The sequence below is a fragment of the Somniosus microcephalus genome, chromosome 8 (assembly GCF_052327205.1).
Source record: "Somniosus microcephalus isolate GS21.2 chromosome 8, FLI_Smic_1.0, whole genome shotgun sequence".
NCBI lineage: Eukaryota > Metazoa > Chordata > Chondrichthyes > Squaliformes > Somniosidae > Somniosus > Somniosus microcephalus.
The window spans coordinates 104024815-104042329 of NC_140994.1; the positions used below are offsets into that span (position 1 = coordinate 104024815).

At 52.4% G+C, this 17515-nt stretch overlaps 1 long non-coding RNA gene across 1 annotated transcript; it reads right to left on the reverse strand.

Annotated features, from left to right (window-relative positions):
* Positions 1-2204: 2204 nt before the first annotated feature.
* LOC147113735 (uncharacterized) lies at positions 2205-15766 on the reverse strand. The gene is made up of 3 exons (XR_015079263.1): positions 15643-15766; positions 4229-4347; positions 2205-3222 (listed from the first exon to the last, which is right to left on the reverse strand). It is a non-coding gene; the product is annotated as an uncharacterized LOC147113735 (long non-coding RNA).
* Positions 15767-17515: the final 1749 nt, after the last annotated feature.

Sequence of the window (17515 nt, forward strand, 5' to 3'; positions counted from 1 at the left end):
CCTCCGATCTCCTCTCTCTCCTCCGATCTCCTCTCTCTCTCTCCCCTCCGATCTCCTCTCTCTCTCTCCCCTCCGATCTCCTCTCTCTCTCCCCTCCGATCTCCTCTCTCCCCCCCTCCGATCTCCTCTCTCTCCCCCCGATCTCCTCTCTCTCTCCCCCCGATCTCCTCTCTCTCTCTCCTCCGATCTCCTCTCTCTCTCTCTCTCCTCCGATCTCCTCTCTCTCTCCCCTCCGATCTCCTCTCTCTCCTCCGATCTCCTCTCTCTCCTCCGATCTCCTCTCTCTCCTCCGATCTCCTCTCTCTCCCCCCGATCTCCTCTCTCTCTCCCCCCCGATCTCCTCTCTCTCTCTCCCCTCCGATCTCCTCTCCCTCTCCCCCCTCCGATCTCCTCTCTCTCTCTCCCCTCCGATCTCCTCTCTCTCTCTCCCCTCCGATCTCCTCTCTCTCTCTCCCCTCCGATCTCCTCTCTCTCTCTCCCCTCCGATCTCCTCTCTCTCTCCCCTCCGATCTCCTCTCTCTCTCTCCCCTCCGATCTCCTCTCTCTCTCCCCTCCGATCTCCTCTCTCTCTCTCCCCTCCGATCTCCTCTCTCTCTCTCCCCTCCGATCTCCTCTCTCTCTCTCCCCTCCGATCTCCTCTCTCTCTCTCCCCTCCGATCTCCTCTCTCTCTCTCCCCTCCGATCTCCTCTCTCTCTCTCCCCTCCGATCTCCTCTCTCGCTCCCCTCCGATCTCCTCTCTCGCTCCCCTCCGATCTCCTCTCTCTCTCCCCTCCGATCTCCTCTCTCTCTCCCCTCCGATCTCCTCTCTCTCCCCTCCGATCTCCTCTCTCTCTCTCTCCCCTCCGATCTCCTCTCTCTCTCTCCCCTCCGATCTCCTCTCTCTCCCCTCCGATCTCCTCTCTCTCTCTCCCCTCCGATCTCCTCTCTCTCTCTCCCCTCCGATCTCCTCTCTCTCTCTCCCCTCCGATCTCCTCTCTCTCTCTCCCCTCCGATCTCCTCTCTCTCTCTCCCCTCCGATCTCCTCTCTCTCTCTCCCCTCCGATCTCCTCTCTCTCTCTCCCCTCCGATCTCCTCTCTCTCTCTCCCCTCCGATCTCCTCTCTCTCTCTCCCCTCCGATCTCCTCTCTCTCTATCCCCTCCGATCTCCTCTCTATCCCCTCCGATCTCCTCTCTCTCTCTCCCCTCCGATCTCCTCTCTCTCTTCCGATCTCCTCCCTCTCTCCCCTCCGATCTCCTCTCTCTCTCTCTCCCCTCCGATCTCCTCTCTCTCTCTCTCCCCTCCGATCTCCTCTCTCTCTCTCCCCTCCGATCTCCTCTCTCTCTCCCCTCCGATCTCCTCTCTCTCTCTCCCCTCCGATCTCCTCTCTCTCTCTCCCCCCTCCGATCGCCTCTCTCTCTCCCCCTCCGATCTCCTCTCTCTCTCTCTCCCCCTCCGATCTCCTCTCTCTCTCTCCCCCTCCGATCTCCTCTCTCTCTCTCCCCCTCCGATCTCCTCTCTCTCTCCCCCTCCGATCTCCTCTCTCTCTCTCCCCCTCCGATCTCCTCTCTCTCCCCCTCCGATCTCCTCTCTCTCCCCCTCCGATCTCCTCTCTCTCCCCCTCCGATCTCCTCTCTCTCCCCCTCCGATCTCCTCTCTCTCCCCCTCCGATCTCCTCTCTCTCCCCCTCCGATCTCCTCTCTCTCCCCCTCCGATCTCCTCTCTCTCCCCCTCCGATCTCCTCTCTCTCCCCCTCCGATCTCCTCTCTCTCTCTCTCTCCCCCTCCGATCTCCTCTCTCTCTCCCCCTCCGATCTCCTCTCTCCCCCCCCTCCGATCGCCTCTCTCCCCCGTCCGATCGCCTCTCTCTCCCCCCTCCGATCGCCTCTCTCTCCCCCCTCCGATCGCCTCTCTCTCCCCCCTCCGATCGCCTCTCTCTCCCCCCCTGATCTCATCTCTCTCCCCCCTGATCTCATCTCTCTCCCCACGATCTCATCTCTCTCCCCACGATCTCATCTCTCTCCCCCCTGATCTCATCTCTCTCCCCCCGATCTCATCTCTCTCCCCCCTGATCTCATCTCTCTCCCCCCTGATCTCATCTCTCTCCCCCCTGATCTCATCTCTCTCCCCCGATCACATCTCTCTCCCCCCTGATCTCATCTCTCTCTCCCCCTCCGATCCCCTCTCCTCTACCCTCCCCCCAGCCCTCCCCACCAGCCACCAACCCGACCCTCTCCGCATGGAGCAGAGGAAAGCATGGCGATGCAGGCCGCCGCCGCCGCACCGTCTAGTACTGCGCTTGCGCGACCGGATCAAGTGGGAATGTGCGATACCAAACGGGCGCACATGCGCAGAGTCAAAAATGCGTTCAAATAATCACTCCGCACTTTTAATCACAGGTAAATTTATTCTACCACATCTCATTGGTTCATTGTTCCCAGATGATTGACTCTGACCCCGGGTCCTCCACCTCTCACTTCCACTGATTCTGAGCACAGAATACGCTAAAACAAACTAAAAAAACAGCCAGGAGTAAATGTAGCAATGTTAACCTTTTTAAACAATGATTTTGTAATTGGGGTAATTTACAATGTCTACCTCCTGCACTCGATTTTCTAACCAATGCAAAATAATCTTCAAGTGCTGAATGTTTCAGCTCCATCATTCCCAACTCTCCTGGCTCCACAAATCCGAATTGGTCAAACAAGGCTGCAACCTGACCTGTAACTGGCCCCAGCATGCATTTGAACAATTACACCTTCCAGACTAAAAGGGACACCCACTTTGCGTCCTCTGATCTACAGTGAGTGACCACAACACAGAACATTCACTAGTTTAAAAAAATATAAACTCCATGACAAAAAGGGTTCACAGCCTCTAGGACACTAGAGTTCCATCCCAAACGAGATAGGTAAAGGCAAACTGCTATTTTATTGTCTGCATTAACCTGATGTGAAGCACTGCAGAAGCCAATTGTATGACTGTACCACATATCAAACACTGCACCAATCGAAGGACGCCACTGGATTTCTCTTGAACACTGTTGATGACACTAGGACGCTCCGACAAACCTACCTGCTGCAGTGCTACAGCTGCGGCCGCTGCCTGCTGCTGTAGGGCCGCTGTCTGCGTCAGCTGATAGCCTGTAGCTGTTTGGGTGGAGAGGCCTGTCGCAGCCAGGGCGGTCTGTTGGGTGTACATTGCTGGAGAGGCCCCAAGCAACGAGGGCTGAACACCAAGGGCACCTGATGGAAACAATACATTCAACGATCACAACAACGGTAGGGTCTTGTGCAATGGTTTCATTGTGTCATAACATTACTGAGATCATACTGTAATCAGGATTAAATAACTGCAATGGGCACTTCGTAAATCGAGGGCACCCTTTAAACAAGGACAACAAATCCCAGCCTTGTGCTCCATCGACTGTTGTCTATATTTGTCACACAGTGCCACACACCATCACTGTCCTGGTTCAAGGTGTCTGTTGCTGAGGGGGCAGAGCAGGGGCTGAGGGGGGAGAGCAGGGGCGGGGGGAGGGGGAGTTTGATGGGACAGTGTAGAGGGGGCTTTTCTCTTTATCTAACCCGTGCTGTACCTACCCTGGGAGTGTTTGATGGGGACAGGGTAGAGGGAGCTTTACTTTGTATCTAACCCATGCTGTACCTGCCCTGGGAGTGTTTGATGGGGACAGTGTAGAGGGAGCTTTACTCTGTATCTAGCCCATGCTGTACCTGCCCTGGGAGTGTTCGATGGGACAGTGTAGAGGGAGCTTCACTCTGTATCTAACCCATGCTGTACAGGACCTGGGAGTGTTTGGTGGGACAGTGTAGAGGGAGCTTTACACTGTATCTAACCCGTGCTGTACCTGCCCTGGGAGTGTTTGATGGGACAGTGTAGAGGGAGCATTACTCTGTATCTAACCCGTGCTGTACCTGCCCTGGGAGTGTTTGATGGGGACAGTGGGTGCCTGAAATACAAACCGATAACATGCACATGCCTCACACTGATTCACAAAAAAAGTATTTAAAACATTGATTCAAACATTGTGGAAATGAATTAAAATAAAATTGAAAGCCCTGTTAGCAGACAGAATTCCCAAGTGAGACAGAATGTAAATTTTTGTTTTACAAGTTCTGAAGGTGACCTGGTGTTCAGCTGACCCAAGCGTACACTTGTTGAGACTGAACACATGATCCTGGCATTGTCGAGATATGTACAAAATAAACATCACTAATGAGACACACTGACCTGGCTGTGTAACAGCAGCGGAGAACTGGGTGGTCCACGGGGGATTCTTCTGTCCTCCAAACTGAGCCATGTTCAGGAATCGAGGGTCTCGCCCTTAATCTTATACAAGTTCAGTTATTCTAGGAGTTAAAGGTACAAGGTGAAGATTAGAGTCGAACTATATCTGTATATACTAAATAAACTGTCAGCCATTACCATTTCCTGGCATGTATCACTCTACTGAAATTGTTGGTGTCAAAGTGCACATTATTCGGTGTGGTATGAATGAGTGATTTCACTAACGGAACACAATGATCACTGCCAATACAAGAGAGAGAGAGTGGCAAAGTGGAATGTGGGGTCTTTACAGGCGAGTCTATAATGGACAATAAGGAATCAACTTGCTAAATTTGTACTTTGTATCGGTTTTTACAATAAAGGAAGAGGACAAAAATACCAGGGAATCTAAAAATAAGTCAAAGGGAACAAATTTTTCGATTTAATGTAAGTTTAAAAAAAAGGTAATGGAGAAAGTAATAAGACTTAAGATAGACAAATCTCCAGGACCATATGGTTTCCACCACAGGGTATTAAAACATATTGATATGGAAATACATTAATTTTCCAAAGCTCTCTAGATTCAGGAATTATGCCTTAGTATTGGAAAAGTGCAATTGTCATTCCATTATTTAAGAGAGGGAGAAACCACAGGGGAGGGGGAAATCAATTGGCTTTGGCTCAGTGCTGGGCGTGAGATCGATGATCGGCTTCTGGGGTATGTATCGAACCAGAGGACCAAAAAAGACCCCACACCCCATCACCAAGCAGGAGGAGGGCTGAGAAATGAAAGCACTGCAACAGTCACAATAAGAGTCAATGTCACGAGGTTTCCTTCCCTTTAACCAGAAGGTGCAGACTCTCGTTGGGGTATGGTTTTGACAAGGACCAGCCCTCCAGCACCTCACCCAATTAGCCATCATTCACCTAGAAATGTAATGTTGAGTGTCAACAGGTATTCAGCCCCAGCACTTCCCTCAGAGCACTGAGGCTAGCTGCATAACTAAAGCAACAAAGGATTCACGGTTTGCACGAAAACCCAGAACTTGCGCAGCCCACCTCGTACACGCCCATAGGGGCCACAAATTACGGGCCGTTATCATTGTGCTAATCATACTCTTAGGGCAGACAGCCTGTGATGCCAGTCACAAACTGGGGTAAACATCTCGTCATTATTCCAACCTCTTCCATATGGAAACTACCCTCTAACTCTGCATTTACAGCCTCACTGCCTCATTGTGCCAATCATGGGCTCAGGGTAAATACTTCAGTACTATGTCAATTATATCCTTAGGGAAAATATCTTGGCATTGTGCCCATCTCATCATCCCTGGGTTGATGCCAAATGCTCAGGTAAACACTGAATGGTGCCAATCAATTTCCAGGCTCATCACCCTACACTGTGTCAACCAGTGTCAGGTTAGGTGTCCTATTTCAGTTTTAATCACACCCATCTCATTCTGCCAATCACATCCTCAGAGTAAATACCATAGAAAGACTTGCATTTCTATAGCGCCTTTCACAACCTCAGGATAACCCAAAGCGCTTTACAGCCAATAAAGTACTTTTGAAGTGTAGTCACTGTTGCAATGTGGGAAACGCGGCAGCCAATTTGTGCATAGCAAGGTCCCATAAACAGCAAAGTGATAATGACCAGATCATCTGTTTTAGTGATGTTGATTGAGGGATAAATATTGGCCAGGACACCGGGGATAGCTCCCCTGCTCTTCTTCAAAATAATGCCGTGGGATCTTTTATGAGAGAGCAGACGGGGCCTCGGTTGATCATCTAAACTGAAAGACGGCACCGCCGACAGTGCAGCATTCCACTGGACTGTCAGCCTAGATTTTTGTGCTCAAGTCTTTGGAGTGGGACTTGAACCCACAACCTTCTGACTCAGAGGCAAGAGTGCCACCCACTGAGCCACGGCTGGCATGGTGCCATTTAGCTAACATACTCTAAAGACTCACATACAGCAGTGGATAATCTGGCATGCAAACCCTCTACACGGTTATAAACAGAACAGAGTTTTTAAGAATAAGTGGCAATTGCAGTCAGAATTTCCCAGGTCTTGCCTTTTTACCCGACTTCCTCCTCATTCCCTCCCCCAGGAATAGGAAGAGCCACAAGCCCACAGCTCTCAGGGTCAGTACAGTACCCTCAGAATACCCCACCAACATAGCAATCGCACCCTTGGTACATGTCTCACCACTGTGCCAGTCACACCCCTACCCTAAATACCTCGTCGCTGTTTAATCTACATTTAACCAACATTTCCCCAATCAGAGTCAGGGTAAATACCCTGCCATTCCACCAATCAGACTCAGGGTAAATACCCTGCCATTCCACCAATCAGAGTCAGGGTAAATACACTGCCATTCTACCAATCAGACTCAGGGTAAATACCCTGCCATTCCACCAATCAGACTCAGGGTAAATACACTGCCATTCCACCAATCAGAGTCAGAGGGTAAATACCCTGCCATTCCACCAATCAGAGTCAGGGTAAATACCCTGCCATTCCACCAATCAGAGTCAGGGTAAATACCCTGCCATTCCACCAATCAGACTCAGGGTAAATACCCTGCCATTCCACCAATCAGACTCAGGGTAAATACCCTGCCATTCCACCAATCAGAGTCAGGGTAAATACCCTGCCATTCCACCAATCAGACTCAGGGTAAATACCCTGCCATTCCACCAATCAGAGTCAGGGTAAATACCCTGCCATTCTACCAATCAGACTCAGGGTAAATACCCTGCCATTCCACCAATCAGAGTCAGGGTAAATACCCTGCCATTCCACCAATCAGAGTCAGGGTAAATACCCTGCCATTCCACCAATCAGACTCAGGGTAAATACCCTGCCATTCCACCAATCAGACTCAGGGTAAATACCCTGCCATTCCACCAATCAGACTCAGGGTAAATACCCTGCCATTCCACCAATCAGAGTCAGGGTAAATACCCTGCCATTCCACCAATCAGAGTCAGGGTAAATACCCTGCCATTCCACCAATCAGAGTCAGGGTAAATACCCTGCCATTCCACCAATCAGAGTCAGGGTAAATACCCTGCCATTCCACCAATCAGACTCAGGTAAATACCCTGCCATTCCACCATCAGAGTCAGGGTAAATACCCTGCCATTCCACCAATCAGAGTCAGGGTAAATACCCTGCCATTCCACCAATCAGAGTCCAGGGTAAATACCCTGCCATTCCACCAATCAGAGTCAGGGTAAATACACTGCCATTCCACCAATCAGAGTCAGGGTAAATACCCTGCCATTCCACCAATCAGAGCAGGGTAAATACCCTGCCATTCCACCAATCAGAGTCAGGGTAAATACACTGCCATTCCACCAATCAGAGTCAGGGTAAATACCCTGCCATTCCACCAATCAGAGTCAGGGTAAATACCCTGCCATTCCACCAATCAGAGTCAGGGTAAATACCCTGCCATTCCACCAATCAGAGTCAGGGTAAATACCCTGCCATTCCACCAATCAGAGTCAGGGTAAATACCCTGCCATTCCACCAATCAGAGTCAGGATAAATACCCTGCCATTCCACCAATCAGTCAGGGTAAATACCCTGCCATTCCACCAATCAGATTCAGGGTAAATACCCTGCCATTCCACCAATCACAGTCAGGGTAAATACCCTGCCATTCCACCAATCAGAGTCAGGGTAAATACCCTGCCATTCCACCAATCAGTCAGGGTAAATACCCTGCCATTCCACCAATCAGAGTCAGGGTAAATACCCTGCCATTCCACCAATCAGAGCCAGGGTAAATACCCTGCCATTCCACCAATCAGAGTCAGGGTAAATACCCTGCCATTCCACCAATCAGACTCAGGGTAAATACCCTGCCATTCCACCAATCAGAGTCAGGGTAAATACCCTGCCATTCCACCAATCAGACTCAGGGTAAATGCCCTGCCATTCTACCAATCAGAGTCAGGGTAAATACCCTGCCATTCCACCAATCAGAGTCAGGGTAAATACCCTGCCATTCCAGCAATCAGAGTCAAGGTAAATACCCTGCCATTCCACCAATCAGAGTCAGGGTAAATGCCCTGCCATTCTACCAATCAGAGTCCGGGTAAATACCCTGCCATTCCACCAATCAGAGTCAGGGTAAATACCCTGCCATTCCAGCAATCAGAGTCAAGGTAAATACCCTGCCATTCCACCAATGAGAGTCAGGGTAAATACCCTGCCATTCTACCAATCAGAGTCAGGGTAAATACCCTGCCATTCCACCAATCAGAGTCAAGGTAAATACCCTGCCATTCCACCAATGAGAGTCAGGGTAAATACCCTGCCATTCTACCAATCAGAGTCAGGGTAAATACCCTGCCATTCCAGCAATCAGAGTCAAGGTAAATACCCTGCCATTCCACCAATGAGAGTCAGGGTAAATACCCTGCCATTCCACCAATCAGAGTCAGGGTAAATACCCTGCCATTCCACCAATCAGAGTCAGGGTAAATACCCTGCCATTCCAGCAATCAGAGTCAAGGTAAATACCCTGCCATTCCACCAATCAGACTCAGGGTAAATACCCTGCCATTCCACCAATGAGAGTCAGGGTAAATACCCTGCCATTCCACCAATCAGAGTCAAGGTAAATACCCTGCCATTCCACCAATGAGAGTCAGGGTAAATACCCTGCCATTCTACCAATCAGAGCCAGGGTAAATACCCTGCCATTCCACCAATCAGAGTCAGGGTAAATACCCTGCCATTCTACGAATCAGAGTCAGGGTAAATACCCTGCCATTCTACCAATCAGAGTCAGGGTAAATACCCTGCCATTCCACCAATCAGAGTCAGGGTAAATACCCTGCCATTCTACCAATCACAGTCAGGGTAAATACCCTGCCATTCCACCAATCAGAGTCAGGGTAAATACCCTGCCATTCCACCAATCAGAGTCAGGGTAAATACCCTGCCATTCTACCAATCAGACTCAGGGTAAATACCCGGCCATTCCACCAATCAGTGTCAGGGTAAATACCCTGCCATTCTACCAATCAGTGTCAGGGTAAATACCCTGCCATTCCAGCAATCAGAGTCAGGGTAAATACCCTGCCATTCCACCAATCAGAGTCAGGGTAAATACCCTGCCATTCCAGCAATCAGAGTCAGGGTAAATACCCTGCCATTCCACCAATCAGAGTCAGGGTAAATACCCGGCCATTCCAGCAATCAGAGTCAGGGTAAATACCCTGCCATTCCACCAATCAGAGCCAGGGTAAATACCCTGCCATTCCACCAATCAGAGTCAGGGTAAATACCCTGCCATTCCACCAATCAGAGTCAGGGTAAATACCCTGCCATTCCACCAATCAGACTCAGGGTAAATACCCTGCCATTCCACCAATCAGACTCAGGGTAAATACCCTGCCATTCCACCAATCAGAGTCAGGGTAAATACCCTGCCATTCCACCAATCAGAGTCAGGGTAAATACCCTACCATTCCACCAATCAGAGTCAGGGTAAATACCCGGCCATTCCACCAATCAGAGTCAGGGTAAATACCCTGCCATTCCACCAATCAGTGTCAGGGTAAATACCCTCCCATTCCACCAATCAGTGTCAGGGTAAATACCCTGCCATTCTACCAATCAGTGTCAGGGTAAATACCCTGCCATTCCACCAATCAGAGTCAGGGTAAATACCCTGCCATTCCACCAATCAGAGTCAGGGTAAATACCCTGCCATTCCACCAATCAGTGTCAGGGTAAATACCCGGCCATTCCACCAATCAGAGTCAGGTTAAATACCCTGCCATTCCACCAATCAGTGTCAGGGTAAATACCCTGCCATTCCAGCAATCAGAGTCAGGTTAAATACCCTGCCATTCCACCAATCAGTGTCAGGGTAAATACCCTGCCATTCCACCAATCAGTGTCAGGGTAAATACCCTGCCATTCTACCAATCAGAGTCAGGGTAAATACCCTGCCATTCTACCAATCAGAGTCAGGGTAAATACCCTGCCATTCCACCAATCAGTGTCAGGGTAAATACCCTGCCATTCTACCAATCAGAGTCAGGGTAAATACCCTGCCATTCCAGCAATCAGAGTCAGGGTAAATATCCTGCCATTCCACCAATCAGAGTCAGGTTAAATACCCTGCCATTCCACCAATCAGAGTCAGGGTAAATACCCTGCCATTCCACCAATCAGAGTCAGGGTAAATACCCTGCCATTCCACCAGTCAGGGTAAATACCCTGCCATTCCACCAATCAGTCAGGGTAAATACCCTGCCATTCCACCAATCAGAGTCAGGGTAAATACCCTGCCATTCCACCAATCAGAGTCAGGGTAAATATCCTGCCATTCTACCAATCAGACTCAGGGTAAATACCCTGCCATTCCACCAATCAGAGTCAGGGTAAATACCCTGCCATTCCACCAATCAGAGTCAGGGTAAATACCCTGCCATTCCACCAATCAGAGTCAGGGTAAATACCCGGCCATTCCACCAATCAGAGTCAGGGTAAATACCCTGCCATTCCACCAATCAGTGTCAGGGTAAATACCCTCCCATTCCACCAATCAGTGTCAGGGTAAATACCCTGCCATTCTACCAATCAGTGTCAGGGTAAATACCCTGCCATTCCACCAATCAGAGTCAGGGTAAATACCCTGCCATTCCACCAATCAGAGTCAGGGTAAATACCCTGCCATTCCACCAATCAGTGTCAGGGTAAATACCCGGCCATTCCACCAATCAGAGTCAGGTTAAATACCCTGCCATTCCACCAATCAGTGTCAGGGTAAATACCCTGCCATTCCAGCAATCAGAGTCAGGTTAAATACCCTGCCATTCCACCAATCAGTGTCAGGGTAAATACCCTGCCATTCCAGCAATCAGTGTCAGGGTAAATACCCTGCCATTCTACCAATCAGAGTCAGGGTAAATACCCTGTCATTCTACCAATCAGAGTCAGGGTAAATACCCTGCCATTCCACCAATCAGTGTCAGGGTAAATACCCTGCCATTCTACCAATCAGAGTCAGGGTAAATACCCTGCCATTCCAGCAATCAGAGTCAGGGTAAATATCCTGCCATTCCACCAATCAGAGTCAGGTTAAATACCCTGCCATTCCACCAATCAGAGTCAGGGTAAATACCCTGCCATTCCACCAATCAGAGTCAGGGTAAATACCCTGCCATTCCACCAATCAGTCAGGGTAAATACCCTGCCATTCCACCAATCAGTCAGGGTAAATACCCTGCCATTCCACCAATCAGAGTCAGGGTAAATACCCTGCCATTCCACCAATCAGAGTCAGGGTAAATATCCTGCCATTCTACCAATCAGACTCAGGGTAAATACCCTGCCATTCCACCAATCAGAGTCAGGGTAAATACCCTGCCATTCCACCAATCAGAGTCAGGGTAAATACCCTGCCATTCTACCAATCAGAGTCAGGGTAAATACCCTGCCATTCTACCAATCAGTCAGGGTAAATACCCTGCCATTCCACCAATCAGAGTCAGGGTAAATACCCTGCCATTCCACCAATGAGTGTCAGGGTAAATACCCTGCCATTCCACCAATGAGAGTCAGGGTAAATATCCTGCCATTCTACCAATCAGAGTCAGGGTAAATACCCTGCTATTCCACCAATCAGAGTCAGGGTAAATACCCTGCTATTCCACCAATCAGAGTCAGGGTAAATACCCTGCCATTCTACCAATCAGAGTCAGGGTAAATACCCTGCCATTCCACCAATCACTCCACTCGAGCCTCCTCCTGTCATTCCTCATCTAACTCTATCAGTGTAACCCTCTATTCCCTTCTCCCTCATATGCTTGGCCAGCCTCCCCTTAAATGAATCTATACTATTCGCTGCAACCACTCCCTGTGGTAGCGAGTTCCACATTCTCACCACTCTTTGGGTAAAGAAGGTTCTTCTGAATTCCCTACTGGATTTCTTGGTGACTATCTTATATTGATGACCTCTAGTTATGCTCTTCCCCACAAGTGGAAATATTCTCTCTGTATCCACTCTATCAAAACCTTTCATAATTTTAAAGACCTCTATTAGGTCACCCCTCAGCCTTCTTTTTTCAAGAGAAAAGAGACCCAGCCTGTTCATCCTTTCCTGATATGTATACCCTCACATTTCTGGTATCATCCTTGTAAATCTTCTCTGCACCCTCTCCAGTGCCTCTATATCCTTTTTATAATACGGCGACCAGAACTTTACGCAGTACTCTCTAAGTGTGGTCTAACCAAGGTTCGATACAGGTTTAGCATAACTTCCCTGCTTTTCAATTCTATCCCTCTAGAAATAAACCCTAGTGCTTGGTTTGCTCTTTTATGGCCTTGCTAACCTGTGGCGCAGCTTGTATAGTGATTTATGTATTTGTACTCCGGGATCCCTTTGTTCCTCTACCCCACCCAGACTCGCACCCTCCAAGTGATGAGTGACCTCCCTATTCTTCCTACCAAAATGTAATACCTCACATTTATCTGTGTTGAATTTAATTTGCCAATTATTTGCCTATTCTGTAAGTTTATTAACGTCCTCCTGTAACTTGTTGCAGTCCTCAGTATTGACTATCCCCACCAATTTGGTGTCATCCACAAATTTCGAAATTGTGTTTTTGATTCCAAAGTCTAAATCATTAATATAAATTGTGAACAGCAGTGGTCCCAGCACTGATCCTTGTGGAACACCACTACCCACCTTCTGCCACTGTGAATTGCTACCCTTTATTCCTACTCTCTGCTTTCTGTCTTGAAGCCAGCTCGCGGTCCATTCTGCTACTTGTCCCCCGACTCCGCATTCTCTGACCTTGTTCATCAGTCTATTATGGGGCACCTTATCGAAGGCCTTTTGAAAATCTAGATAAATTACCTCCACTGCATTACCATTGACCACTCTCTCATTGAACCTCTTCAAAAAATTCAATAAGGTTAGTCAAGCAAGACTTTCCCTTTTGAAATCCACGTTATTTATTATATTTTTCATTTCTAGATGTTCTTCTATTCTCTTTTAGTATAGATTCCATTAGTTTTCCGACCACCGATGTTAAGCTGACTGGTCTATAATTCCCTGGACATGTTCTTACCCCCTTCTTAAATAGCGGTATTACGTTAGCTATCCGCCAGTCCTCTGGCACTACACCTTTTTTAAACGAATTATTAAACATGTGGAGTAAAGTATGTCCTTCGTAAATATCCTCAGTGACCCGGTCCCCGGGGTAAATACCCTCAGTATCCCAGTCACCAGGGTAAATACCCTCAGTGTCTCGATCCCCGGGGAAAAATACCCTCAGTGTCCCCGGGGTAAATACCATCAGTGACCTGGCCCCCGGGGTAAATACTCTCAGTGCCCCGGTCCCCGGGGTAAATACCCTCAGTGCCCTGGGGTAAATAACCTCAGGAACCCCGGGGTAAATAACCTCTGTGCCCCGGTCCCCAGGGTAAATACCCCGAGACCCCGGAGTAAATAACCTCGGTGCCCCGGTCCCCGGGGTAAATACCCTCGGTGACCCGGTCCCCGGGGTAAATACCCTCGGTGACCCCAGGGTAAACACCCTCAGTGACCCCAGGGTAAATACTCTCAGTGTGCCAGTCCCCGGGGTAAATACCCTGAGACCCCGGAGTAAATAACCTCTGTGCCCTGGTCCCCGGGGTAAATACCCTCAGTGACCCGGCCTCCGGAGTAAATACCCTCAGTGCCCCAGTCCCCAAGGTAAATAGCCTCAGTGTCCCCAGAGTAAATACCCTCGGTGCCCCGGTCCCCGGGGTAAATACCCTCGGTGACCCGGTCCCCGGGGTAAATACCCTCAGCGACCCCGGGGTAAATACCCTCAGCGACCCCGGGGTAAATACCCTCAGCGACCCCGGGGTAAATACCCTCAGCGACCCCGGGGTAAATACCCTCAGCGACCCCGGGGTAAATACCCTCAGCGACCCCGGGGTAAATACCCTCAGCGACCCCGGGGTAAATACCCTCAGCGACCCCGGGGTAAATACCCTCAGCGACCCCGGGGTAAATACCCTCAGTGACCTGGTCACCGGGGTAAATACCCTCAGTGACTAGGTCCCCGGGGTAAATATCCTCAGTGACCCCGGGGTAAATATCCTCAGTGGCCCCAGGGTAAATACCCTCAGTGACCCGGCCCCCGGAGTAAATAACCTCTGTGCCCCGATCCCCGGGGTAAATACCCTCAGTGACCCCGGAGTAATTAACCTCTGTAACCGGCCCCCGGGGTAAGTGCCCTCAGTGCCCCAGGGTAAATAGCCTGTGACCCCGGGGTAAATACCCTCAGTGTCCCAGTCCCAGGGGAAAATACCCTCAGTTTCCCTGGGGTAAATACCCTCAGTTTCCCTGGGGTAAATACCCTCAGTGACCCCGGGGTAAAAACCCTCAAGTGACCCCGGGGGAAATACCCTCGGTGACCCCGGGGCAAATACCCCCGGTGACCCCGGGGCAAATACCCTCGGTGGCCCCGGGGCAAATATCCTCGGTGACCCCGGGGCAAATTCCCCCGGTGACCCCGGGGCAAATACCCCCGGTGGCCCCGGGGCAAGTGCCCTCGGCGACCCGGCCCCGGGGTAAGTGCCCTCGGCGACCCGGCCCCGGGGTAAGTGCCCTCGGCGACCCGGCCCCGGGGTAAGTGCCCTCGGCGACCCGGCCCCGGGGTAAGTGCCCTCGGCGACCCGGCCCCGGGGTAAGTGCCCTCGGCGACCCGGCCCCGGGGTAAGTGCCCTCGGCGACCCGGCCCCGGGGTAAGTGCCCTCGGCGACCCGGCCCCGGGGTAAGTGCCCTCGGCGACCCGGCCCCGGGGTAAGTGCCCTCGGCGACCCGGCCCCGGGGTAAGTGCCCTCGGCGACCCGGCCCCGGGGTAAGTGCCCTCGGCGACCCGGCCCCGGGGTAAGTGCCCTCGGCGACCCGGCCCCGGGGTAAGTGCCCTCGGCGACCCGGCCCCGGGGTAAGTGCCCTCGGCGACCCGGCCCCGGGGTAAGTGCCCTCGGCGACCCGGCCCCGGGGTAAGTGCCCTCGGCGACCCGGCCCCGGGGTAAGTGCCCTCGGCGACCCGGCCCCGGGGTAAATGCCCTCGGTGACCGGCCCCGGGGTAAATACCCTCGGTGACCCGGTCCATGGGGTCAGTTACTGGGCCGATACCCTGTTTGCCGGGCAGCCTCTCGCAGGCCCTGGGCCCTCCTGGCCCTGGAATTAGGCCCGAGGCCGAGTGGTGCCGGAGGAGGCCGCGGCCCGAACGGCGGCACACGAGGCCCGAGTCCACGCCCAGCCCCCCCGCCTCTAACATCACTACACCGCGGGACAGGCCTGGGGGCACAGAGGCCTCAGCCCGCCGGCTCCAATAATACTCACCCCGGCCTCCAGAAACCGGGAAAGGCCGCAGCACCAGTCACAGCGACTGGGCAACACCCTGCGCGGCGTCAGCAGGCACCGAGCGACGGCGGCCCACACCGCACCGCGTCAGCACGCACCGAGCGACGGCGGCACGCACCGCAATACGTCAGCACGCACCGAGCGATGGCGGCACGCACTGCGTCAGCACGCACCGAGAGATGTCCCCGCGGTCCAAAACTCCGCTATTCTGAACAGAGTCAGTCGGCTTGTCAACCTTACCGGACGGAGCCTGTCCAGCGGCCAGTGCAGTACTGAGGGAGTGCTGCACTGTCGGAGGGGCAGTACTGAGGGAGCGCCGCACTGTCGGAGGGGCAGTACTGAGGGAGCGCCGCACTGTCGGAGGGGCAGTACTGAGGGAGCGCCGCACTGTCGGAGGGCCAGTACTGAGGGAGCGCCGCACTGTCGGAGGGGCAGTACTGAGGGAGTGCCGCACTGTCGGAGGGGCAGTACTGAGGGAGCGCCGCACTGTCGGAGGGCCAGTACTGAGGGAGTGCCGCACTGTCGGAGGGGCAGTACTGAGGGAGCGCCGCACTGTCGGAGGGCCAGTACTGAGGGAGTGCCGCACTGTCGGAGGGGCAGTACTGAGGGAGCGCTGGACTGTCGGAGGGGGAGTACTGAGGGAGCGCTGCACTGTCGGAGGGGCAGTACTGAGGAGCGCTGCACTGTCGGAGGGGCAGTACTGAGGGAGTGCTGCACTGTCAGAAGGGCAATACTGTGGGAGCGCCACACTGTCGGAAGGGCAGTACTGAGGGGGTGCTGCACTGTCGGGGAGGCAGTACTGAGGGAGCACTGCACTGTCGGATGGGCAGTACTGAGGGAGCGCCGCACTGTCGGAGGGCCAGTACTGAGGGAGTGCCGCACTGTCGGAGGGGCAGTACTGAGGGAGTGCCGCACTGTCGGAGGGGCAGTACTGAGGGAGCGCCGCACTGTCGGAGGGGGAGTACTGAGGGAGCGCTGCACTGTCGGAGGGGCAGTACTGAGGAGCGCTGCACTGTCGGAGGGGCAGTACTGAGGGAGCGCTGCACTGTCGGAGGGGCAGCACTGAGGGAGCGCTGCACTGTCGGAGGGGCAGCACCGAGGGAGCGCTGCACTGTCGGAGGGGCAGCACTGAGGGAGCGCTGCACTGTCGGAGGGGCAGCACTGAGGGAGCGCTGCACTGTCGGAGGGGCAGTACTGAGGGAGCGCTGCACTGTCGGAGGGGCAGTACTGTGGGAGCGCTGCACTGTCGGAAGGGCAGTACTGAGGGAGCGCTGCACTGTCGGAAGGGCAGTACTGAGGGAGCGCTGCACTGTCGGAGGGTCAGTACTGAGGGAGTGCTGCACTGTCAGAAGGGCAATACTGTGGGAGCGCCGCACTGTCGGAAGGGCAGTACTGAGGGGGTGCTGCACTGTCGGGGAGGCAGTACTGAGGGAGCACTGCACTGTCGGATGGGCAGTACTGAGGGAGCGCTGCACTGTCGGAGAGGCAGTACTGAGGGGGTGCTGCACTGTCATAAGAACATAAGACGTAGGAGCAGGAGTAGGTCATTCGGCCCCTCGAGCCTGTTCCGCCATTCAATAAGATCATAACTGATCTGATCTTGGCCTCCACTCCATTTCCCTGCCCGCTCCCCATTACCCTTGACTCCCTTATCGTTCAAAAAGGTGTGAACTGCGCTCGCAGAATGGGAGACAGCTGTCATGTGGGAGAGAGAAAAAAAAAGAAAGGCGGGGGGAAGGGCCAAAACAAAGGTGTGGATAAAAAATATAAGTAAAAATGTAATAGGGGCCGAGGTTATGATCTGAAATTGTTGAACTCGATATTGTGTTGGGATCATAACCTCGGCCCCTAT